The following is a 25,690-nucleotide window of genomic DNA, read 5'->3' on the forward strand; positions in this document are numbered from 1 at the left end:
CTCCTACGATGTAACCCTAACTAGATGTACCTAAGTGTACCTAGCATATATGTAGGTGAGGAGCTACGAATCCCCCTAGGATAGAGTCAACCCCATTACCTGGTGTGTGAGAATGAAGGACCCTGTCTAGGTCTCGAGATGGACACCCCGCGAGAAATGTCAGACCACTGTGTGCTGGAGTGTCTGCGCGCAGGACCCTCAGCATCTCGCGCCAATGTGTCAGCATGGAAGTCTTTCTCCTCTGCCTACCCCAGCAAATATTTGGTCTATATATACCAAAAACGTACCCTCAGGGGTTCTACCTTGCTGTGTCATGTTGGCCAAGGATTACGGAAGGGATGTCCCGTATACAAAGTTATTATGCAGAAGATGGTAATCCTGCTGTGATTCTGAGAAATCTCATGCATAATAAATGAGGCTAGTTTTCTGGGAAAACCACATGACATTTATGCAGCACCTTAACTAGGTAAAAGGCTAGTACCAAAAAAAGTTATGTAGTACAATGGCAGGGAAAATGTAAGTTAAAGGTTCGGCGACTACCCAGGCCTTTATCGCGGTTCATTACAAAACATTACACCCACTCATCATCCGACCGGACAATATACTAAAAGTGAATGCTCAGCAAATTAATCGTAAAACATTGTAAAAAATGTTCAGAATAAAAATGTCTAAAAAGTATATTAAAAGTGCCTAACAACTCTATAGATTCATTATGAATGTTACAAGTCCATATAAGTCCTTTAAAATATGTTCATATAGATGGTTGGCGCACCTGAGAACATCTGAAAGCAATGGTGCTGAGTAATAGTATAGAAGAAAGAAAGAAAATTGTTTAAAATTCCAATTTCATTTATTTTGGAAAAAGGCTGAATTCTTCCCAGCACATGGAGAGACAAATGATTATGTGTCCTGTGTCTGAGATGCAACATCACTGCTGCTTGCCTTCACAGACGACGGTCCCTGTAACACCTCACAGATCAGGTCAATCAAGCAAAGATGATCTTCAGTTCCCAGAGCCGACGCTGAAGTAGCTTTTGAAATATCCAAAGCCTGGGTGCCTGTGGTAGAGACCGTATCCAATCCAACAGGAGCTGAAGCATCCTGTGGTGGATCTAAGAATGCTGACATCAACATGGGAATACGCTGAGTACGCTGCCTTACGTGGGCCTTTAACAGGTCCAGCAATACATCCACGTCCAGAGGCGCAACTGATTGAAGGGTTAGACAAAGATTTTCCAAATTTCATTATAAACAGCATACAGGAAGCATTTCTGATGTGGTTTTTGGGGACCTAACAAGAAATCCATTAGATCCATGTTGTCTGAGAGTAGGGATAAGTGTTGTTTTACCTGGGACAATGTTGAGGTTCTCAGCCAATCGAGGCATAACTTCCCAACACTGTATGATGTCACTACTCCCGGATGTTCTTGTTGTACGTCACGTAAGTCGGTCCTATGGATACTAAATCCTTCAGTGGAACCCTTGAATCTTAACTGACACCTATAGGCCAAACCAACCATCCCTTGCAATTGGAGTCTATTGAATTGTATGAAACACCATGCATGATGTCATCGAGTGAACCCTCACCATTTTCTGAATAGTTTTGCCACCCCTCCAAGTGTGAAAGAGAGAGAATACAAGGTGTGTTCAAGTTCTTAATCTTGACTAACCCAAGACAGGAAGTCTGTTTCACAGTGTCCTTCAGGAAGACAATCTGTTGTGGTATGAGGCATGCTCTAAATAGTGCCTTAGTTCCCTGAACCTGCCAGTCCATAAGTCAAAACACTGTTCAGACAGTTGGGCAATAAAGGATGCTGAGTTTATCTCTTTCGTGTTAGTAAGCATACTTTTCTTTGCAGATGTAGACTTAAGCTTATAATAATATTAGCATGGATCTGATCTATTAAATCCAGAAAACTAAGCAAACTTCTGTGCAAACGTTGTGGTGCTGGGCAAAGTTCCCATTGGTGGTATGTGAAAACATTACGTAGTGCACTTGTTTTATGCAGAAAGGGATGATCATAATGTTGGTAACAGTACATGGTATCATAATTGGACGAGTCATCAAACATTTAATTTTTCAAAAATGCTGCAGATAGTTGTAAATCAGACAAAATACTATTAACAGTTTCAAAATCCTAATCGTCATGTACTGAAGATGATGATATAATTTAAAGAAATTTTGAATATATAAGGTATTTTTAAAAGTACTGTGGGACCAAATACATAACATGAATCTCTGTTTCAAACTATTCCGTCAGGAACTGGAACTGCTGTAATGTTCACATAGGACAGGTCTCTCTGTTCACGATGAGATGACGTATGAGGTTTCAGTACCAAGTTCACATGTGATACTGTGGAGCGTTCTGGAAGATAGTGTCCATTTACGAGCAAGAAAAAGACAGTCACTAAACCTGTTCAGAATAGTAGAAACAGTTTTCCAGTTATTATCCAGAGCTGTAGCCATGGTGAGACTAGATATGTCTTTTTCAAAAAATGCAAAAAATCATGAAGTTGCTTTTTGTGGAAAACTAGAGCTGGCGGTGACTCAGGTCCACTTGGATCCAGAGAAAACATGTTGAAATCGAGGAAGTAACCAGATGCAGTTTGACCTATCTTTGGTAGCTCAGCAGGTTTTGCTGAACTGGTAGACGTCTCCTGTAGAGGCATATTGATGTAGATGTCAGTAGTAGGCAAAATTGATATCTGTGTTTCATTTGTGTTTTGATGTTCTATTTCAATAGGAACAAGTTCCATTTAATTGTTGGTTACTTCATAACTACGTATAGAAGACTCTTCAAATGTTATCAGTCTTTCTGTCTGGACCTCCTGTATGGTAGCAAGACGAGATTGGCGGCTACCTAGGAGCCCACGCGGCCTGTTAGTCAGTATTGGCCACATAGTGTGGTTTGATCAGATCAATGGAGACAAATCTCTTCTTTCTTGCCAACAAGGGGCAGAATAAGTACTGTTCTTATTCCTTAAACTGCCAGGGCAGGTACAGGTGTTCTGTATGATGGCCCAAATTCTTTCTTGGCCACTATCTCTTCTCTGATCAGATCCTCAACTTTTGGGATACAGGCACGTCTTGCCAGGACTGATTTTACTTCCCTAGTGGCAGTGCAATTTACTTGGACGTTGCTTTGTAGTGCCCAGAATTCATTGAGTTCCTCTAAAAGAGCAAAACGTTTATTGATGTCAAATGGTTTTTCATCGGCCACTGTGCTGCCAAAATCGAGGTTAGATACCACATTCTTGTCCCAAATAGAACTTCGTAAGGGTGATACCTCCTAGGGAACTTCTTAGCATGTTATTAATTGCCCTCTAGACCCCATATAGGTGATTGACCCAACTACCACCAAACCTAATACCCTTGCTGTTAAAGATTGTTTTTGGTCCTGTTTTTTCCTCTCCACTACCGAATTTCCCTCTGGATGGTATGGAGAGGAGTACCACAATGCAACACCCAAACATCCCATGGCATGCTTGTAAGCCCTAGAGCTAAACGCAGGGCCACGGTCAGAATGTAATGTGTCAACTGTGTATGTCCCTATGAAGACTTGCAAATCTTTTATAACAGTTTGAGCATCAGCAGAGCGCTGAGGCAAAACCCACAGGAATCTAGAGCATGTATCCACTGCCACCAATATATACTTGCAAGCCCCATCATAATGTAAGGGGCCGTAGTGGTCCACATAGACCCAAGCTAGAGGTCTGCCTGATTAGTAATGGTGTTTGCGCTGGACGCACCAATAGTGTTGTTTCAGTAGAAAAACTGTTGAAGTAATCCCTGCGTGTGCAGAACCCAGATCCGCATGTGCTGCTAGAATTAAACCTAATCTGCGGTCCATGTTTGGTATTACTCTATCCCCCACTCCTGGAATTTGAGCATAAGGAATATTTTTTGCTTCTAACTTGTATGAGTATGTGAGTGGAAAGCCTTTTGGCAAGCCTGTGTTGTTTTTGCGTGAAGCAATGACAGCTATAATTGTGCTTTCAACTATTCTCATGCTAGAACAAGTGATTGCAGCTACCGCAGCCGTTTGCACTGTCGCCTTGCGGTTTCCTCACCCAATGAATTCCTTTCAAAGTGAACGCTGTCACGCTGACGCAGCGTGTGTATCAAGTGAGCTCTTGGTAATTCTTTTTTCAGCTCTGCCACTTGTTCCCATAGCAATTTGTGCTTTATTGTGCAACCCTTTGAGTCTTTAAACCAATTCTGACCCCAGTAGTGAAGATATTCATTGTAAGACTGGACACAGTAAAATGAATCGCACACTATAAGTGTGTGGAATTCCTGATCTGATTGTATTAGTGCCAGTAATGGGGCTTTCAATTCTACCAGCTGTGCCATGACGTTTTCCAGAGACTGCGTCTTTGTAATGCTAGGATGGAACTTGCCTTCTTGCATACGTCCTTTCACAATTGCACAAGCTGTGCTGTATTGTTGTTTACTACCTATGGCAGGCTGAGCAGGACCGTCAGTGTAAATAATGTATTCATACTGATCTACAAGCATTATTTCATTCGGGAGAGGATATTCTTGTTCGTACTGCATAAATTCTTGAGTTTTTAATGTAGAATCATATTTGTAGTCTACATCTGCCGCAGTGAGAAAATGTGTCCATTGCATCCATTGTGATGTAAAGCTTTGGCCTTCGACATGCTTGCCTTTGTAACAGTCTCTAATGCCGGTATTGGAGTTACGACAATTATTCGTTTTCCCTGTGCCAGTAGTCCTTCTCTCACTACTGCTGTCCGTACTGCTGTTAGAATCTTTTCAGTGGATGCGAAGTGCATCTCAGCGTTTCTGTACAAGTGTGATTTGTATGCTATGGGTACTGTTTCTCCTTCATTGAAGGTCAGCTACGTGTACCTAGATTGACCCACAGATTTGTGGTATTTACACATGTGTGTAGGTGTTTGAAAACTATCACGTCAGCTTGTAAGGAACGCTCTCTGTGTTCCTGTGTCCAATGTCTCATTGAAAATTCAGGTCTGATTAGATCAAAAGGGTTTACTTTTTCTGCGTTATCCAAAATTTATGTTCTGCTGAAATTTAGGAATCCCAATATGTATTGTGAATTTTTCAGAGTTTTTAGAGCTTGGAGCAGAGCAAATGGTTCACAAAATTTAGCTGATAGGTTTTTCTCTTCCCTTGATAACGCGTATACCAAAATAGGACATTGAGGTGGACTATTTTTGATTTCTTAAAAGTTGAACTTGTAGCCCTAAGAAGCAAACCCCAAAGTGATGTGGCTCACCATGGTCAAATCATCATCCGTCAGATAAATATCACCCACATAGGAGAATGCCACCTCATCCAAATTTTGAAGTAACTCTGTTACCCTAGCTGGAACAACACAGGGCTATTCTTATACCCTGTGGGCAGGTGACAGAATTGATGTTGAGAGCCTAGGGCTGAGAATGCTGTCAAATATCTGCTTTCAGGTGCTATATTTTGGCAGCAAAATCCATTTGAGACATCTAGCGTTGGTTTATATTTTTTCCACACAATGTTGTTCATTAATGCGGCACTATGTGCATTCTGTACTGCAGGTGTCTTTGTGCATGTGTTCAGATGTCTGTAGTCTAAAACTAGATAGTATGATTTGTCAGGCTTTATAATGGGAAACAAAGGATTATTCAGTGAAGAGGAGCAATTCTCTATTACACCTAGGTATTCAAGTTGATCTAAGCTCTTCCTGACTTGTATTTTCGCTTCTTGTTTTATTGGGTACTATCTCTGTGGAGTTGGAGTTGTTTTTACTGGGATTACATGGTCAAATTGACTCAGTATCCCTCCCTACATGGTTGCTATATAATGCTGGAGCAAGTGCTACTGCCCACTCCTGTGCGTATGAATGTTTTATTGATACTGGAACAAGGTCAGAAAAAGATGGTTAAATTACTGTTTCTCCCTTTGGGCACTCCATAACAATCTCAGGCGGCCAATCTTTTTCAGCCATAAGGATGTCATAGCCATAGGTCAGGTTATCTCAAAAGATAACTTTAATTTTCCTGGGTTTGTCCTCCTCCATTTGGAGTGTTATTTCATATAACAGGTGTGGGACACTTACCCTAGTATCAGGTGTCTTCACCGTGATATGTTCATGCAACACCGCTGTCACCAGAAACTGCATCGGGTTCTGGTGAGCTATTGTTACTTCTGCTGTGCTGTCTAGCATCGTTAGAGCCCATATACAGTTCCTAAAATGAATGCTCAGTATCCTTGGCATTTCTTACATTAAGGCCAGCTACCTTCTTATTTTTAAATTGAGGTTTTGATTTTTGCTTATCTTCTTTCTTGATATAGTCCAAAGTACGATGTGCATCTCTGGACTTAGTTTGTTCTTCTTGTCTGTGTTCTGACCGACCTTTCCGCTTGGGGTTTTTTGATGAACCCTGAAAGGAACGAGAGGAACACGTATCAGGATACCTGTTAGGTTTTTACATTTTATCATGATTCCTAAAGTTCCACCTCCTTTTGGACGGCTCCTGTTGATGTGACCCACCCCTTGATTGTGATCATTTATCTCTATTCTTTTGTTTTTTACTGTCCCATTTCTTCTTAGAAGAATCAGGTGCTTGCTTGGTGTTATAATTTTCAGGACCACCCATGAGTTAAGGTTTTGTTGCTCTAGCTCCCAAATTATCTCTACCTAATTCCGCATATGTATCTTCGATAATTTTTGGTAATTAACTCTCCTGTTATATAGGAGTGAAATCCCTCAGGCATTGGCATATTGCCACTGCTGCTGCCTCCCCTTTTATGCTTGCTAAATTAATTGTGGATACGTGGGCAAACACTTCCTAACAATTTCATTCCTAAGTGCAGAGCAGGTTCTGCTCTATACTCATTCAAGAGTTTGCCCAACCCAACAGTCCACTGATATCCCACCCTCATAGGACCTCTGCAATAAACTCAGTGCCTTCTTCCATCACAAATTCAAGACCATCTACGACAACTTTGATGACAACAACCTCCGCGGTGAACCCACACCCAGCACTTCTGATAACACGCTGCCGACAATGGACAGCTGAACCGTCCTCAGCATCGAGGATACCCTAAAGACTATAAAGAACCCCCACTTCGGGGCCCCCACGGACCCCTGCCCCACCACATCTACCACAGAGCCGCAGACATCAGCGCCCCTAAGCTACAAAGAATCATCAACTGCTCCTTCGAGACCACCTTCTTTCCCGAGGACTGGAAACATGCCGAGATCAACCCTCTCCTGTAAAAACCCTCGGCGGACCCCACCGACCTCAAGAACTTCAGACCGATCTCCTTACTCCCTTACCCAGCGAAAGTAATCGAAAAAGCTGTCAACAGCGAACTCGCCTCTTTCATCGAAGAGCACAATATCCTCTACTCCTCCCAATCAGGCTTTAGGAAGAACTATAGCACCGAAACCACCCTCATCGCTGCAACAGATGACATCTACTCCCTCCTGGACCTCTCTGCGGCCTTCGACACAGTCTCACACCACACCGTAGCCCACAGACTCCATGATGCAGGAATGCAGAACAACTGGATCCTCTCATTCCTCTCCAGCATGCCAGACTCCCTCCTTTCTTCTCGGAACCCACACTGACCACCTACAGAGTCCCTCAAAGATCCTCCATCAGCCCCACTCTGTTCAACGTCTACATGGCCCCTCTCGCAACCATTGTCAGATCACACAGACTCAATATCTTATCGTACGCAGACGACACTCAACTCATCCTCTCCCTGACCAACGAACCAGACACCTCGAAACACAACTTTCAAGAAGGAATGGAAGCAGTCGCCAGGTGGATGAAGAACATCTGCCTAAAACTGAACACAGACAAAACCAAAGTAATCATCATAGACCCACATCCCGAAGCCTGGAATGACACCTGGTGGCCCCCCGCCCTTGGAAACCCATCCCCACCCATGGACCACGTGCCAACCTTGGAATCATCCTGGACTCTGATCTCAAAATAGACCACCAGATGAATGCCGAAACCTCTTCCTGTTTTCACACCCTTCGCCTCCTATGAAAAACTTAAAACTGGATTCCCCTCAAACACACAAAAAACGGCACCCACGCCATCATCAGCAGCAGACTGGACTACGGCAACACACTCTACCCCGGGATCAACAAAAACTTCACCTGCAAACTCCAGAACATCCAGAATAGTGCTGCCAGACTAGTCCTTAACCTCCTGGACCACTGCAACTTCACCCAACACCTGCTGGCCCTTCAATGGCTCCCCATCGAGAAGAGAATCACTTTCAAGCTTCGCTTCCACGTCCACAAAGCCCTCAGCAACACCAGGCACGCCTACATAAAACACTGCCTCTCGTTCTATGCACCCAAAAGACCACTCCGCTCAGCCCAGTTTTCTCTAGTGACTGTGCCATGCTTCAAGAAGGCCAGAGCAGGAGGCTGCTCCTTCTTCCTCCTCGCAGCCAAGGCATGGAACACCCTCCCTCTCCACCTCTGCCAGACACCAACTCTCTCCAAGTTCCTGAAGGACCTCAAGACCTGGCTCTTCGCCAGATCACCATGAGCGTCTGGCAACTGCACGAACCCTGGTGGGCCTTAGAAGACCTGGCGGGCCCGGGAAGACCTCATGACCTACCTGGCCTCTCAAAACTACTCTGAAAGCACCTAGGAGCAGCATGCACCACCCCAGTGCCTAAAGACCCTCCCGGGTGAGTAGTTGTGCTTAACAAACCTGTGATTGAGTGATTGATTCTGTAACTGTCTCAATACATCTGGTATTACTGCTATTGAAGGTATACCATCAGTTCTGGTATAGATGGCAGCAGAAACTGTACCCCAAGAAGTACAATCCTCTAGCTGGGGAGCTATCCCCATTGGCAAGCAAATTGTTAGCATTCCATGTTTTCTTGAGGGCTTGTGTGTCTACACACTGGCTGTAACTGTTTTATTTTCTGAGCTATCCAGAATAGCATTTTACCCATAACTGCGTTTAGTGTTTTTGGAGTTATTTTAGTTGCAGACCGCTGAATTTGTCCTGCTGGTGTAACCATTGTTGGCTGAAGTGTGAGTGTTCTCATAACGAGCTGTTCCAGATTTCTGTAAAGTTTAATATTTTCTTTGTGTAATGGACTTAAGTCTGCTATGGTCATTGTGTCAATGTCTGGATGCGGTGTGTAAGCCGCTAGGACGGGCCAAATGGCTCCATCTCTTCCGAGTGGACCGAGTCTCACTTTATCTGTTGTGTGTGGGAGGGTGCCTTTAAACCAGTTTATGTGCTTCTGGTAGGTGAGCAAAATTTCAATGTCCTCGTATGGACAATATTCCTCTGGTATTTCATCCTCAGTGTATGAATGAAATATATTTGTGCGTGCATCCATCTACTGGTGGGAATTTGAAAAGTAAGGGCAATTCTGACATTTTCTGAAATGTTTATATCACCTTCCTGTTCTCCTTCCCCTACTATATTCGCATGCACACCCACAGTGTTTTCTTCTTCAGTCATTGTTGAAAAAGTTTCAAGGAAACTGAGATAAGGTTTTATGCACAATAGGAACTATTTGTCTTTCAAGCTTGAATAAAGCTACAGCCAATACATAGGATATGCCTACTCAGCTGCGGCGGATGTTCCCCTTTCCACTCTAGATGTCTCTGGGTAAATGTGAGCAGGGTTCTCTGAGAAAAGCATGACTGAACTACTCAGAATTGACCGGTAAATAAGAACCAAACCAACGCTGGTGGTGCCATGTCCTATAAATCTATATAGGATCTGCTCGTTTAGATAACATAAACTGTGTGATTGGTGTCCAGACTGATTCCAGGCAACCCCGCATGTTATATTTGCCTGAATACCCAGCTAGCTCACTGTGCCACTTTAAACTCCTCTTATCAAGGAGAGAATAGTTCCTGGCAACTATCAAACATGACAACCCTGTCCGATCAGGGAACGTGGAAACAGTTCAGTACTTTTCGCGCAGTCTCTCTTGCTCAATTTGTCTCAGAGAGATACACAGAATAAACGGTGGGGACATTTTCCATAAGCATTTATTGAACCTGTGTTATTCTAAGTAAAAAAGGTGTGCTGAAACATTAAACCATAAAACAGAAACAGATATAAATGATTATAAGCACCAACAGAGTAAATGGATGGTAGATTTCTACCATAATGCTAAAACAATGAATATAGGCAGGTGTATGAATACATGACAATAATAATGAATACTCCTACGATGCAACCCTAGCTAGATGTACCTAAGTGTACCTAGCATATATATAGGTGTAGAGCCAAGAATCCCCCTGGGAAAGAGCCAACCCCATTACCTGGTGTGTGAGAATTAAGGAGCCCGTCTTGATTAAGGGTGGGTGGTGAACTCCGCTCTGCCGACGGAGTTTTGCAAACTCTGCACTCCGCTTGAAGCGTGTAGTTCTTCAAAGCTCCGCTACCCGCTGGCGGAGTGGAGTTCACTGGTGCACTCGGCAAGTCAGTGACTCACCAGTTGCCACTCTCCCCTGCCCGTGTACCGCCAGTATGAGCTGGAGGAGGCCACTCTGCCCCTGCGACATGGTAGAGCTGTTGGTCACCCACTACACAGAGTAGCACGCGCACTTTGTGGCCCTCTGCATCCTGTGCAGCTTGAAAGGCTTGAGGCTGAATCAGCGAGAGAAGGAGCTGTGCCCAGCACTGGACAAAGGTAAGAGGGGACAGGGAGTTGGGGTGGAAAGGTTACTGGTTGATTACTGAATGTAACTAAGGTGTCAGTGCCGTGGATCATCTGTGTGCATCTTTGTAGCAGCGGGTCTCAAATAAAAAAGCATATGTGAGGGACCAGCCCCTGCCTACAAGATGACTGGAAGGACGGACCTACAGCACATAGGTGTCCGGTGAAATGTATGTATAACAGTACTTTTCTAGTGCTGCAAAGAATTTGTGCAGTAAAGAAATAACACAAGTGTAAAGTGGAATAGTGGGAGTTCTGCTAATCACCAGAGTTGGAATTAATCAAAGGGTAGCTGTTGTACTGGAATGAGGTACATTTCTCTGTCGTGTGAGTCGTTACATTTGCCTGTCTGTGATCTGCCACCCTCTGTGCAGCTGCTGGTGGGGAGGGGTGTGTGTTCCGCGCAGCAGGTTGGCACTACATGTCTGGGAGGTGGAAGCATTGCCCAATACTGCTGCTGTTCCAGGAAATGCTTAGCCAACGCCACTGCTTGCTCCCTCTGAGAACTTACTGTGACCTAAGCTCCCATGGTTGGATCCTGCTCTTGAAGAACAGGGTATGAGCATTACACAATGTGGAGCTAGGAGCCCCCACCCCACTGACCTGCAGCAGTGGGCCCTGCATGAGCAAATGGCGGCCTCACTAGTCACTGTACTGGGGGCCCACAACCAGTTTGATTGCTGGTAAGCAGGGTTCAACATCATTCATGGATGGGAGGGTGTTGTGGGTGTGGGGAATGCAGCCAGGGCACCCTCCAGCCAGCTCTGTGCACGCCCTCATTTGCAGGCAAAATTTTCATGAGTTGGTGCATTAGTGCAGGTGTGTGTGCATCTGACGACTGCACGGCACGGCACCCATCACTTTGATGTGATTGACAAAACATAATTTTTTGTGTGTTGACTTAATTTAACAGTGTTTGTGTGCGCTCCGCCAGCTCGCCAGAACTATGCGGGAATTAATCAAAGCTTTTATGCAACTCCGTGGAATTCCGCATAGGGCAACTCTGCAAGCTCTGCCCACCCCTAGTCTTAATCTCGAGATGGACACCCTGCAAGGGATGTCAGACCACTGCATGCTGTAGTGTCTGCATATAGGAATCTCAGTGTCTCAGGGCAGTGTGTCAGCATGGAAGTCTCCACCTGCCCCAGCAAAGATATGGCGTATATATACCTAAACGGTAACGTCAGGGGTTCTACCTTGCTGTTTCATGTCGGCTGAGGATGGCGGTAGGGATGACCCTTATACATAGTTACTATACAGAAGATGATAATCCTGCTGTGATTCTGAGAATCCTCATGCATAATAATTGAGGCTAGTTTCTGAGAAAACCACACAACTTTTATGCAGCACCTTAACTAGGTGGAAGGTCAATACCAAAAACTGTTATGTAGTACAATGACAGGGAAAATGTAGGTTAAAGGTTAGGTGAATACCCAGGCCTATATTGGGGTACTTTACAAAACATAACACTATTGAGGGTGACTTTTGAATTCTTTGGGCTTCCCTGATTACTCAGGGCCTGCCCTGACTCCCCTGTTTGTGGTGAGTCTCCTGGACCTTGCTGGTCCCGACATTGCACCTTGTTCAACTTTCACGTTGGTTGCCAAAGTTTGTTGGTTCTCTCGCCAGACACCGACCTCTCTACTCTTGACATCCAATGTGGGACAGCTCATGAATAGCTTCTGGTCTTCCACAGCTTTGCCTGGCCCACACAGCTGCAGTTTCAAGGTCACCGTCAGCTCTCCTGCAACACCCAACATTGGTGGGCATTTGTCTTCCGTGTCTCCTAAACACTCCTCAGTGGCATAGACTATGTCCCTCTTCTTGCAGGTTCTTCACATCTTCAATCCACCGGTGGGCTCCACCGGACACTTTCACCTCCTCCAGTAGTGGCATCTTTCTGATGTCCTCCACTGGGTTCGACAGCGGTTTCCAACGCCTTCAAACCTATGCACCTGGCTTCCCAGGTGCAGGTAACCTTGTTCCTAGGGTATCCACGGATGAGGTGGCTCTCCAACCTCTTGTCTTCCATGTTTTTTTTTTATCAGTGTCCACTGGGAAGGGTTCTCTTTCTTTAAAATTGCAACCTTGACTTACACGTTGATTTATACAGAGAACGCGGTTGTGATCCTAAACTGCACGCGACCTCCATGGGGCTCCTGGATACTCACCTTGGGTGGTTCCTTGGGTCCCTGAAACTTCCACATCCTTTGAGTATTGTCTTGACTTGAGTCGTGCTTCTCATACCACTATTTCAGTATATGGTTTGGTCTTCCACTGGGGTGCACTGTGTATTCTATCCTACTTACCTGTTTCTACTGCAAAGTATTGTGTGTATTGTGTATATATCCGGCTAGGAGATATCTAAATGTGTTAGTGTCTTATATTAAATACATATTTTTATAAATACACTATGCAGCTCTTTTTCACTGAATCTATACCAATAAGATTGCATTCTGGTAAAACATGCTGCATTACACTCCTTCTTGACTAAGCCTGAATGATTCTCCCCACAGCTATGACTTAGAGAGCTTTCTAAGGCTATCTAAGACCACCAAAATCACTATAATCGTTGTTTGGATCAGTGCAAGGTGTCAACATACATAAGTCTACATCATATACTGCTCCAGCCTCTCACAGTAGCCTTCTGTCTTTTGATAATTAAAACCATTTGCTAAAGGTAATAAGCGTTTAGGAGGAAAGAGTTGTTCAAATGTGGTGAGCAAATTGTCACACGGAAGTCTGATAAAAATTAATCTGTTACGGGTTTATTCAGCCTCTCTGGTAAGTTTTAGAATTGCTGATTAACACCTTGGTAATTCATGTGAGGCCCATTGGAAGGGGTTCCAAATTGTTTTACACAATGTAAATGTGGACATGTTCGTAAGTTTTCTTATAATTTTGCTTATACTGTCTGGTTATGTGAACATTAAAGCACTTTTACTTTTGAAACTAAAACCACTGGCTGATTTATTGAGTGGTACAATTGTATGTTGCTAAGCTTTAAGATTCAAGCACCCTCAAACCTCCCAAGGCTAGCGCTGCACTACTCTGCCTTTCTATTCTGAGATTGCAATGCTATTAGAAATACTTGATAATCAACTTGAGGATCTATGGTTCAAAGGCACCAGACACAAGAGGTGCATTTAATAACTGATGTATTAGGTGCCCAATAACTCATTGTCCTATGACTTTGGCAGTTATGTTTCTTACACCAATTTTTTTTATCATGTAGGTTGATAAAAGCAGTACATGTAACTTTGTTTGACTTCATATTTGTTTAACAAAGAGGGATTGATCAAGAACAGGTATTTCAGCAACGTATATTGGAATGCTATTGGCTTGCTATAAAAAGAAAATGCTAATCATGTGGTGGTATAAATTCATCAGTTATATACTTTAATTTGTGTTTGATATTTAAACAGATGTAAACAAAGTATTATTAATAAAAATGTGTTTTCTCACTATTCCTTTTGAAGAGTTCAAGAAAGTGTACAAATTCTCTTTTCATTTCATATTTAATGTTGACATATTAAATCCAAAAACCATGAGGGTACTTACTAGCTTTTGAATTGCTTTATAACTGATTATGCATCGTTCCATAAGCTTCATTTACTTTAAGTGATTGAATTACAGTCCTTTGCTCTTAGGACCTCTCAGAATTTTTTCTCTGCTGTAATATGAAATGCTGATGAATGCAATACTAAATTTCAACTCTTTTTAAAATTATATAAATTTGGTACAGAAGAGTTGTAAAATAAAAACATTTATTTGACAGAATAGTGCCACAGTATGACCATAACTACATAGAAATAAACTGATAAATCATAATTCATTTAACTCAATAAAAGTTCTAAATAGCAGGAATGTGTATTGGTTATTTCTTTATTTAAATATGTAAACTCTAAATAACTTCCAAGGCCATAGCAGCTCTTAGAGTCAATATACCATCCTTCAAATAATGAGATGCTGGATTAAATTTATGATATTCGTTTTCCAAATCTGTGTTTCCAGGATCAGGAATACACACATTTGGCCCATGTGCAAATTATCAAATAGTGTTTTTACTTTGATTAAAATAGTTATGTATGCAAATTGAGTGGCACAAATGTGTTCCAAAGCTACAAAATAGCAGAGCTTCCAGAAGGTGAAGATGAATGGGGGGGGACATATTTCAGCACATGTGTCATATAGAGAAGACTATGACCTACAACATTTTATATCTCCCTATGATATATGGTAAAAGGCGAAGCTGTCATTAGATATTAGTGACACTGTTTGCATTGAAGACTGACAGGACTGGGATTAATGGACAGTACAGATTATGGACCATTAAATGCTCTTGTGCTACTGTGGGTGATGGAGGCGTGGAAGTCTAACTGCATAAGCATGTCCCTGTCACAGAGAACAATAAAGCAAGGGTGGACACAACATAATTTGTTATGCATTTTATGATTCTATTCAGGAAAAACAATCATTCTGGAATAACTCCAGATGGCCTGACAACTTTGGCCCTTTACCTTCGACTGTTCAGAAGGCAAACAATTTAGGGATTGTACTTGATGATCAGCTGAATCAGATAAACTGTATAACCTCCTCCTATTTTCTAAGAATCAAGATGTTAAAATATATTTCCTTTCATTCCACATGACCTGCTAAAGATGGGGGTGGTTGTTCTGATCCTTTCAAGGATGGATTCTTGTAATTCCCTTTATTTAGGGATAAACAAGCAATTGCAAACCAAGCTACAATCATTGCAAAATGTGTCAGCTTAGCTTCTATACACGATACCTAAGTTTTGCTTGGTCAAAAACAATTATACTGGATGCCAGTGCCTGAAAGGATCGAGTTAAAGGCACTGTGTACAATGCATAAAGCCATGCATGCATCAGGGCTTCTCTACTTCCAAAATACTTCTAAGTGGTATCCCCCGTAGAGAGAACTGAGGTCCTCTTCTACTAATCTGGCAACCATCCCAAAAATAATGAAGGCTAGTTGGGGTGGTAGAAGATTCACGTTCCTCGCTAGCAAACTGTGGATCCCCATGCTTTTGCATTTATGACCAGATCCTTGCCGTATCCGTTTTAGTAAATCTTTAAAGACATGGCTATATCCTTCACTGTTATAAATAGGCGGGGCTGTTCTTTGGGCTGTTTTGGTCAGCTAGCGCCAAGACAATTTGGTATTTGGGTGCTCTGCAAAAACTGATAATTACTTAGGGTCAGGCTGATAACAACTGTATTTGATTCGTAGTACTCTGCTTGCTTGAAGATACAGTCATCTTTTGTTAACTGTGTACTCTGAAACTGTTGCTACACCTTTGACAGTCGCACGTTAGACCACACACATTGTGTGGCTTTCTATAATTTATGCATTATTAAGTGGTTCATACATCTTAGAAAAACCAGCAACTAATTGCAATACCATTCCATTTTGTGTTGTGCATCACTCTTCAGGTCGATCAGTTTATGAAAATAGCAAAGTAGTAGTTTTTCCCTAATATCTTTTACCAAAAGGAGCAAGCAGTTGACAGTTTTGCAAAGCTTATGTAAACCCCTAAGTGTTAATTGTTTGTCCCTCAGTGCTTATCCCTTTCTTAGGCACTTGGGACAGTTTGCTCTTAAGGCTGCATAACTAGTTTTTTCACCAAAAGATATCCAGCTGAAACTTGTGTCCATTTGCTCCATATATGTTTCTTTTCATTTTCATCTATATATTTCTTTGATTGTATGCCGAATAGGCAAGTCAACACTTTAAATACATCAATCAAATGTACTTTATTCAACATTTTTGAATAAGATATAGCATTAGAAATGAACCCCATTCAGCTAGTCTAACTCCCTAAATATATATCTAAAGTGGAAAACCATCAATGTGAGGTAGTATTCTGAGTTGCGGCACTGATCGAGTTGTGGAGGATGCTTATGATGCACAGGCCAGGTGGCTATCGGCAGTTCTCGGCGGTCCATCTGCAGACCACTCCCCCACAACCCAGCAGCCAGCAACCCGCAACCAGCCCCTCGTGGGTTGCTGATTGCGGTTCTAGAACAGCCTCGGAATCGCTGGAGAATTTAGGAAAGCGAACAAGAACCGGGGTAAGGAACATCGAGCAGTGGTGCCCCATCCAGCACAGTGACCAGCAGAACCAGCAGCACCAGTGCAGACCGCAGATCCACCGTCAACCCTCTGCCCTTGGTGGCAGAAGGAGGCAGCAGCCGGGTGAGTCTGCAGGCTGAGTCAGCTGAATGGCTGGGTCCTCCGAGAGCTTTTATTCTGGCGGGGGAGGTGGGCCAAAAGGGGGCCCCAGGTTCACTGCAGAGACAGCCTGGTTAGTCCTGGGTGCAGCCTGCGGTGCCCTTGGGAGCCCCACTCGCCATTACTACCCTGGTTTGTTGGGCAAGCGTTTCGTGTCTGCCTTAAAGCCTTCACGCAACCATTAACACTCAGATTGTCCAACAGCCCGGGAGGAATAATTCTAGGACATCAGGATCAAGGGACTCAAGGGGGATCTTTCTGACAAATGATGCAGATAGCCCGCTTGCGGGCAACAAGGAAGGATTAACTAATCAAGAAATATACCCCCTCTCCAGCTGCCACCTTAGCTCCCCCTTGATCGTCCCTCTGAAGTTTCCAACAGGAAGAAGATGCAATGAAGGGAGTGTGGTGTACACAAGGGTTTGGATTCGTAGTTAGAAGTAGGAGGCAACACTTTAGAAAACAACTCCACTCTTTTCTACATTTACCCTGCCCCGAGCACTATCAAGGCGGGACCTCAGTGCAAAGTATAAGGGAACAATAGGGAGGGAAAGGAAAGAAGGAGAAGGAAGAAAAGAGATAAGGAAGACCTCAGAATGCGCTCAGGCTGAAGTAGAGGCAAACCACCACTGGTGCAGCCAAAAATAAAGGGCCATAGGACAGCTAATGCCAACGCAGGAGGTGAATCTCAACCATCTGTAAAAGCTCAATTACAAGCAAAGAGGCCTTGACTGAAGTCTCCAGCCGCCCAGGATTCTGAAAATTCATTCTAAATTTACTTTCATGAAAGATGAAGGTGCTGCGCTGTACCCTATAAGGGAGAAGGTATAAGGGGTTATACCAGCACTCCAACCCCCCGTAAAGCCCAGTCCTGCCAGCCACAAGAGGCACTGCACAGGCCAGTGCGAAAGGGGCTTTAGCATGCAAAGCACCTCACCTGTACTATCTCCCTGCCTCAATTTCACCATCATTCCCGCAATTCTGTCATCTGAATAGCAAATAGAGAGGCAGCCACAGGCACAAGTTACAAGCAAATTGATTCTGCAGCATGAGCAGAAGACCCCCAGTTGACTGACTTGTTCACATTTTTAACAAACTTCAATGGGTACAACTTTATCAATGGCACACCACGGGATTATCCATCAACAACACAACAACACAATTTGCTTGAAGAAGGATATTTTACCTCAAAATTGGGAACTTCTACAGTTGTTGCAAAAGGGCACCTGGTAAACCGAGAACAGGGCACACCACCTAGCCTGTCGCCTATAATGATCACTAAGTCCCCAGACAAAAATGTCTTGGTATCAACTGATGATCTTGAACCCCAGCAGTCCCCTCAAGTTCCGATCTCCTACCCCCAGCTAGACAAGGGGGCATGGGGGCAACTGTTTAATACATTAAATACCACTTCTAAAGCACTGCAATATCAATCCAACAAATTCAACATTCAAATATCCATGCTTGAAACCTTAGCTCAGTAAACCACAACTATATATTTGCACACAGGCTGCCCCTCCTCCTCTTCTAATGAAAATAACTAAGTCTGTATGTGCTCAATCCTATGGCAAACTGACCGCACTTCCCTTAATAGTCGGTGATCTACTACAGGAAGTCAAAATGACCAGTAAGGCTCAAGCCCAGAATAAAAATTCCCCAATACAATACAACTAAGGACTTTGCATACCATGGGCACTCAAACACTGTCAGGGACAAAAAGCCCTTATTATCCGAAAAATAACACCACCTGCGATAATGTAACCTTCTGGATGAGCCTGCGGTAGTATACACACAGGTTCATCCAGCACCTGGGAACATGGAACTTACAAATACAAACAGCAACAATCTCACAAGACTAGAAGAAAAGAACATCATGGATCTGAAAACAGTACTTAAATCCCCCGCCACCCTGGACATCACGTGTCCACACTCAAATAGTCCAACTATCTAAGCAAAACAAGAAGCGGCTCAAGAAACAGATCAAAAAAAAGGTTAAATTACTGCGAGATACAAGACATGCAACAACAATAGACACTTACTTTTGCACAAACAAGCAGAAAACACCTACATGGCAAAACTCTAATGAAGACCTACCTGTGGTACCATTAGAGCTCAGTCCCACCACCCAGTCTGGTAAAATCACCCAAGGAACAGATAACCTTATTAGGAGTTTAACAAATACATCACCTAATAAACTGGCCAAGGAAAGGTTGACAACTATGAAAACAGAACTAACAACATGCGTCACCCTGGGCACAGGTGATGGAGCAGGGGAAATACAAAAATGTTTGTACCCCTTCGAAGTTAATGACCTCATAACCTAAAATTACAAATTGTTTGAATATAACTTATTAACCAACAAATGCACCTTTAATTAGACACTACACGTGGGAAAAACTAACTGACATTCGCAAAAATCTAATTTATTTACAACTGTGAAATTAAACTAACATAGGTTTGTGATTTGTGTAGCAAATAGAAATAAAATTGCATGTATTTTGTTTGTAGTAAATTATATTGTGGCAAATAAATGCAGAGGGTAAGTAAAATGGCTTTAAATGTCGCTTATGCTAGGTACCACTTAATACGGTCATTAGATAGGTGGGTGGAAAACAGAAGGGCTTATGTTCTGTGTCTAATTTCTGTTATGTCGTTTTCATATTAGTTCCGTTTGGGCCTGCGAGGCCTCGCTGAGAAAATGGCCGCTTCCGAGAGATGGGATTACGTGTAACCAAGATGGCCCCTGCGCATGAGCAGAATAGAAGTTACAGTCATGAGTGAGTGGCCTACACCTGGAATGAGAAATGTCAAGGCCGCACTGATCAGGGACAAGAGTGAATGCCAAGACTTTTGTACAAAATGGATAATAATAATAAATAATAAAAGGGATCTTATCATGCGCAAACATAGCCCAATGGGCGTCAAGGCGCCTAATTCCAAATCCAGCTCATAACAAAGCCACCTGCAGCTCAACCTGTGTAAGCTCTAGAAAAGCACCACGTTTTTAGGGCCTTTTTAAAAAGCGCTAGAGAGGGTAAGGTCTTCATCTCCATCGGCAAGATGTTCCAGAGTTGTGGAGCAACGACTGAAAAAGCCCTGGCTCCCCATCTGGTGAGCTTAAAATGAGGGACAACAAGTTGGAATAGTCCCGAAGAGCGCAAACACCTTGTGGGGTGGTAACGGGTAAGCAGGGAGCTGATAGCGCCTTTAGATCCATCCTCGAGTGCTCTATAGGTCAGACACAGAATTTTGAAATAAATTCTGTGCTGAATAGGCAGCCAATGGAGGTCTCTCCTCGCAGCAGTAGCAGAAGAGGCCCTGGAAAGATCCAGGACAAAACGTGCAGCAGCGTTCTGCACGATTTGCAGTCGATGTATGAGGCCCTTGTTGGATTCCATGTAGAGAGAGTTGCAATAGTCCAACCTGGAACCAACAAGGGCGACTGCAATCTGCTTGCGTGCTTGAAGAGACAGATAGCTGCGAATTCTGTTGAGCGTCCTGATCACGCCCCAGCAGGTCGAAACAGTCCGATTCACCTGTAAGGACATCGAGAGTGAAGTATCGAACACTACACCCAGATTTCTGGCAGATTGAGAGGGAGTGGGGCAGGTGCCAAGAGAGGAGGGCCACCACTCATTCGACAAGATATCTTGGTCCTTCCCAAAGATCAAGACCTCAGTCTTGTCGCCATTTAGCTTCAGGGAGTTGGTAACCATCCAATCTGCAACGTGTTGCATACAGGACCTGAAGCTAAAGGCAGATGTTATGACAGAGGACTGAGTGAGTGAGACCATGATCTGGGTGTCATCGGCGTATGATACCACCTCCATCCCCTGCGATCTTACTAGCCTAGCAAGGGGGGCCACGTAGATGTTGAACAGGGTCGGACTTAATGCCGACCCCTGTGGCACCCCACATTGCAAAGACTTTGCTGGGGAGAGGTGGTTGCCGAGCATCACTCTCTGTTCCCTATCAAGGAGAAAGGAGTTAAGGAGACTGAGGGCCGAGCCAGTGACACCTGCCTCCCTAAGCCGAGATGTTAGAATGGCAGGAGACAGAGTGTCGAATGCGGCTGTGAGGTCCAATAGCACAAGAACAGTAGTTTGTCCAGCATCAACCTTGCGTCGGATGTTGTCGACTACAGAGGTGAGGGCAGATTCTGTGCTATGATGTTTTCGAAATCCATGCTGGGTAATGTCAAGATACTCCGAAGCTTCAAGAAAAGAGGATAAATGGCGATTCAGGTGTGCTTCTAGAATTTTAGCAGGTGCAGGGAGCAGAGAGATGGGTCTAAAATTTTTCAAGAGGCCGGGATCGAGTGAAGGCTTCTTAAGGAGCGGCTTCACAATGGCCTTCTTCCATATTGATGGAAAAGTACCTTGAACAATTGCCTTGTTCATCACCTCAAGTAGGGGAGGAAAAAGGCTGTTCCTACACTCTTTTAGCTTTTTGAGAGGCAATGGATCTAGTGGAGAGGAGGATTTCGTCTTGTCTAGAAGAAGATTCAATCCCTCCAGAGACATAGAAGGAAAAACAGAAAAGAGGCTGGAAGGGACTATATCCAGTGTCTCAAAAGAGCTTATGCCTGGAGGGAGATTTTCAGCCAAGGAGAGACGTTGTACTTCCAAGGAAGTATGAATATCAAGGATTTTTGTATGAAAAAAGTCTGCAATGTCGTCACAAAGACGTTGAGAGCTGACTACGGGATCTGGAAGTTGGAGGGAGCACAGCGAATCAGCAATTTTAAAAAGCTCCCTAGAGGAGGTGAGTGAACTGGTAAGGTTGGAGAAGTATTCCTGCTTCTCCATTATCACTTTCTGCTTATAATCCCGTAGAGCAGACTTGTGGGCCTCCCTATCCATGGGATCCCAGGATTTCCTCCATCTCCTCTCACTGCTTCTGCAACCCTGTCTTAATACTCTAAGATGGTCCGAGAACCATGGCGCTGATGGTTTCCGCCGGGCTACATATCGCAGGGATGCAGGGGCAAGTTTTTCTACTGCATTAGTGATGGAATCCTGCAGATCTTGTGCTGCCTCATCCGCGTCTTTTAGGGAGAGAGCCTCTGGTGTAGGAACAAAAGGAGCAAAAGCCTCATTCGTAAGGTTTCTAAAATTTCTTCTAGAAACGAAAGGGGTAGTCCCTTTCTTAGTCGAATGAGAAGTAGAAAAGGCTAACTGCAGAGGAACCGCAAGATGATCTGTCCACACCAACGGTAAAGGTGTGCCGCTGGAGAGTCTTAGATCATTAGAGAAAACCCCGTCAAGGATGTGACCTGCTATGTGAGTAGCATTGGTAACAAGCTGAATGAGATCACAAGCTCCGAGTGATTCAACCAATGATATAGTATCCTTAGAGTGAACCTCATCGAGATGGAAATTGAGGTCACCTAAAATGGTGAAGGAGGGCTTTCCGAAGTAAGGTTCAAGGATTCTCAATATGTCCGAGGCAAAATTAGCTCTGTGACCAGGCGGCCTGTAGGTCAGTATACCCGTAAAAGAGAGATGAGAAACTCGAACTGAAGAAGATGATCCCATTCTTTAACAATAGCAATTGCTACAAAAATTAGGACTTGTCAAGTCACGAGGATGCATGAATAAGTAATTTACAGAACCGGTTTAGGCAAGGAGGACAATGACGTGACCATCACCACCCCTCCAATGGACCAATAGGAATGGATGTAGCCCCTAAAAGGTTTCAATTTTCAATATAGCAAGTTAGTGAAAGGGTATAAAAAGTGGTGCTTATGATGACATGAAAACACTCTTGCTTATTTTCAATTCAACACGACATACTGTCTGTTGAGATGATTTATCCCTGACGCTGAAAAGACTTTCACAAATTTGAACTTCGAACTTTGATGTGGAGAAGGAACGAGATCGTCGCGGGATTCTATCCTGGGAGGGAATACGTCCGAGGAGGTTAGAGGGACAGTCAGTCAGTTTGGGAACATATCCTGTGATCTGCGGTTCATGTTCTGGTGAACTATTCTCGTCATCACCCTAAGGCCAAGGGTAATGAGTATTTTCCGTTTCTAATTCAATCTTTACATTAATGCTTATGAAATCTATGTTTAGAATTTGTCTAATAAAGACTTTACTTACTCAATTTAATCAATGAATCTAGATACAATTTCATGCTAACTCAAACTGAGTCTGTGGTTATTTAAATTTAAAAGCTATGATCTATTAATGTTCAAGGTTTTAATTGTGATTGAGCTGGACTTAATCGCCATCAACTGATTCCTACTAGTTGGTCCATCGACCAAAATAGCAGAGTATCTTGATGTTTAAAGCTGACAATTTTAAAATTAAATGTATATAATGTATATAGTTATTATTTAGGGAAAAGATAGTATCAAGATACCCCATATGTCTTGCAGCTCGCCAGCTTATCACTGATCCAGAAAACTGAGTGAATGTGTCTTGTGTTTCTGTGTTATGGGCCCTGACGATGAAAAGTGATGTAAAGGGTTTTTTCTGGGTTGGTGTTAATTATAAAGGTTTTTTTTAAGAGCTTGGGGACAGCCGGCTACAGCAAGTCCCAGGCCTTCCTTTGGGTTGCAGGCAACAAAGAAGAAGGGAGATATCAAAAATTATTAGTACTCAGGAAATAAAATGTAACAACAGAGAGCCGCAGGACGCAATCCTCGAACGAGATCAAAAGGAGACTGCTTCAAGCATAACCATAACAACTCTTAACAACAAGATAATCTCTGGCACATCTCAATACACGTTTAAACAAGAAACTTAGGCACGGACTACTATATAGCACCCAGACTATGTTTCACAAGGAAAGGGCAATATTTTGAATCGTGGCAATATAACAAAACTATTGGCTGCACATTCAAAGCTCTGCCATCTGAAGACCAAAGATATTGCATCGAATCACTTTGTCCCTTCGGACATCTTAGTTAACAAAGAAGCAACAGCAGTCACATGGTCCTCCTGTGCAGCAGCACATACCATCTGCGAGAAACAAAAGCTACTCAAAGAAAGGGGAATTTGGATGTCACATCCCAAAAACGTTTGCTATCCAGCAGTCTTTGCAAACAAAGAATATAATGCCGATTTCTGCACGACGTCAAGCAAACAAGAAAATATCCACCAATGGCAAGATAGAGAAATTACCCAGAAACGGACATTAGTTCTTAAAAACGCAATGGGCTCACTACGATCAATATCTCTAATGCATCAACAATCATTATATATCTTCAATACGAATAAGCAGGGAAGACAATGCACGTTAGACATTCCACCAGCAGAAATACCTCAGGAGAACTGGGACTGGCTGGCGTGTACACTGGCCAGCTCAAAAAATCAGTGACATTCACGGTGCACTTAAAATAAAGCTAACTTAGGAAACGAAAGAAAGAGCTCAACAGTCTATTGGAATGTTGCAGGCCTCGAAAACCTATTAACCGACCCAGAAACAACGACCTTTTTAACATCGCATAACATTATATGCATCCAGGAATCGTGGTGACAGAAGTAGACAATAATTGAAGGATACTGTGAGTTTTATTCACCAGCAACCAGAGCACATACAAAGGACCATGCAATAGGGGGACTTTCAATTTTTTTCCCTTCCTATTGGAATTTTAATGTCAGGGAGCACGTCACAGGCCATAAATATCTACAATGTGTGGAAATCAAAAATTGGCAACATAAGCAGATAATTTGCAATTTATCCCTAATAAATGTCCACATACGCCTATCAATAATAGAGAAACAACATTGTGTGAGGAAACTAAAACAACTGGTTATTGATATGAAACATAAACACACGAAGGCCCATTTTCTGATAACTGGAGACTTTAATTTAAATTTGCTACAGAATCCTGACCAAAGCATGGTGGAAAATACAGCGGACATCCAATGGCGGATTCCTGCACAACTTCTACATCCACTAAGAGTAGTCTCTCTGGGGTGTACCTTACTTGCAGCCTTGGAGGCGTTGTCAATGTGAGCACTGAATAGTTGCTTCAGAGAAGACCAACCCAGCCACCCTACTTATTATTGTCCAAAGAGGTCAGCAGTGCTGGATTACACCTTTATCTTGTTACCTTCTTCAACTTCATTCAACCTTACTCCATTCAGTTGCGCTGTGAAAGTGATCACATGCCACAGGTTTGGGGATTACAAACCTCAAGCAATACTAACTCATCATTAATAGTGATGGTGCAAAAGAATCACAACATAACTGGAGACAAATTAAATGGAGTATAGAATCGCTACAAAGTATGATAATTGGAAAACATCACTAGCTGACATGGGGAGGCAGCTAATCGATACTATCAGTGACTGGGAGAGGCTAGCACAAAAGTTACTCGCCTCTTTGGCCAGCAACCAGCAAGGCTCTGCTTCCTTAAATTTCACGGACACTAAACTCAGGTATACGAAAATGCTGAGGGTGTTAAAAAGAACACTGAATAAGAAGGGTCAATCTCTTAAAACACAAGCAAATTCCAACTTGCTCACTGAGGTCGAATCCCAGCGCAGCCTGTACAAAAAAAAAGTTTGACAACCCAAACGAGACCAGGAGGAACAGCTCCAAGCCAAATTATTTATGGCATGTCGGTATAAAAATGGGAGACATTTCTGGACAATCTGAACAGTGGCTCAACTTCCATTGCAACAAATGGGAACAACGTCAATGCAGAAAAATGGAAAAAGCATTTTATCACGCTATACAAAGCCACTCCTGCAAAGCCCAATGAAGTGTCAGCGTTAAGCAAACAAA

This window comes from Triturus cristatus, chromosome 9 (assembly GCF_964204655.1).
Source record: "Triturus cristatus chromosome 9, aTriCri1.1, whole genome shotgun sequence".
NCBI lineage: Eukaryota > Metazoa > Chordata > Amphibia > Caudata > Salamandridae > Triturus > Triturus cristatus.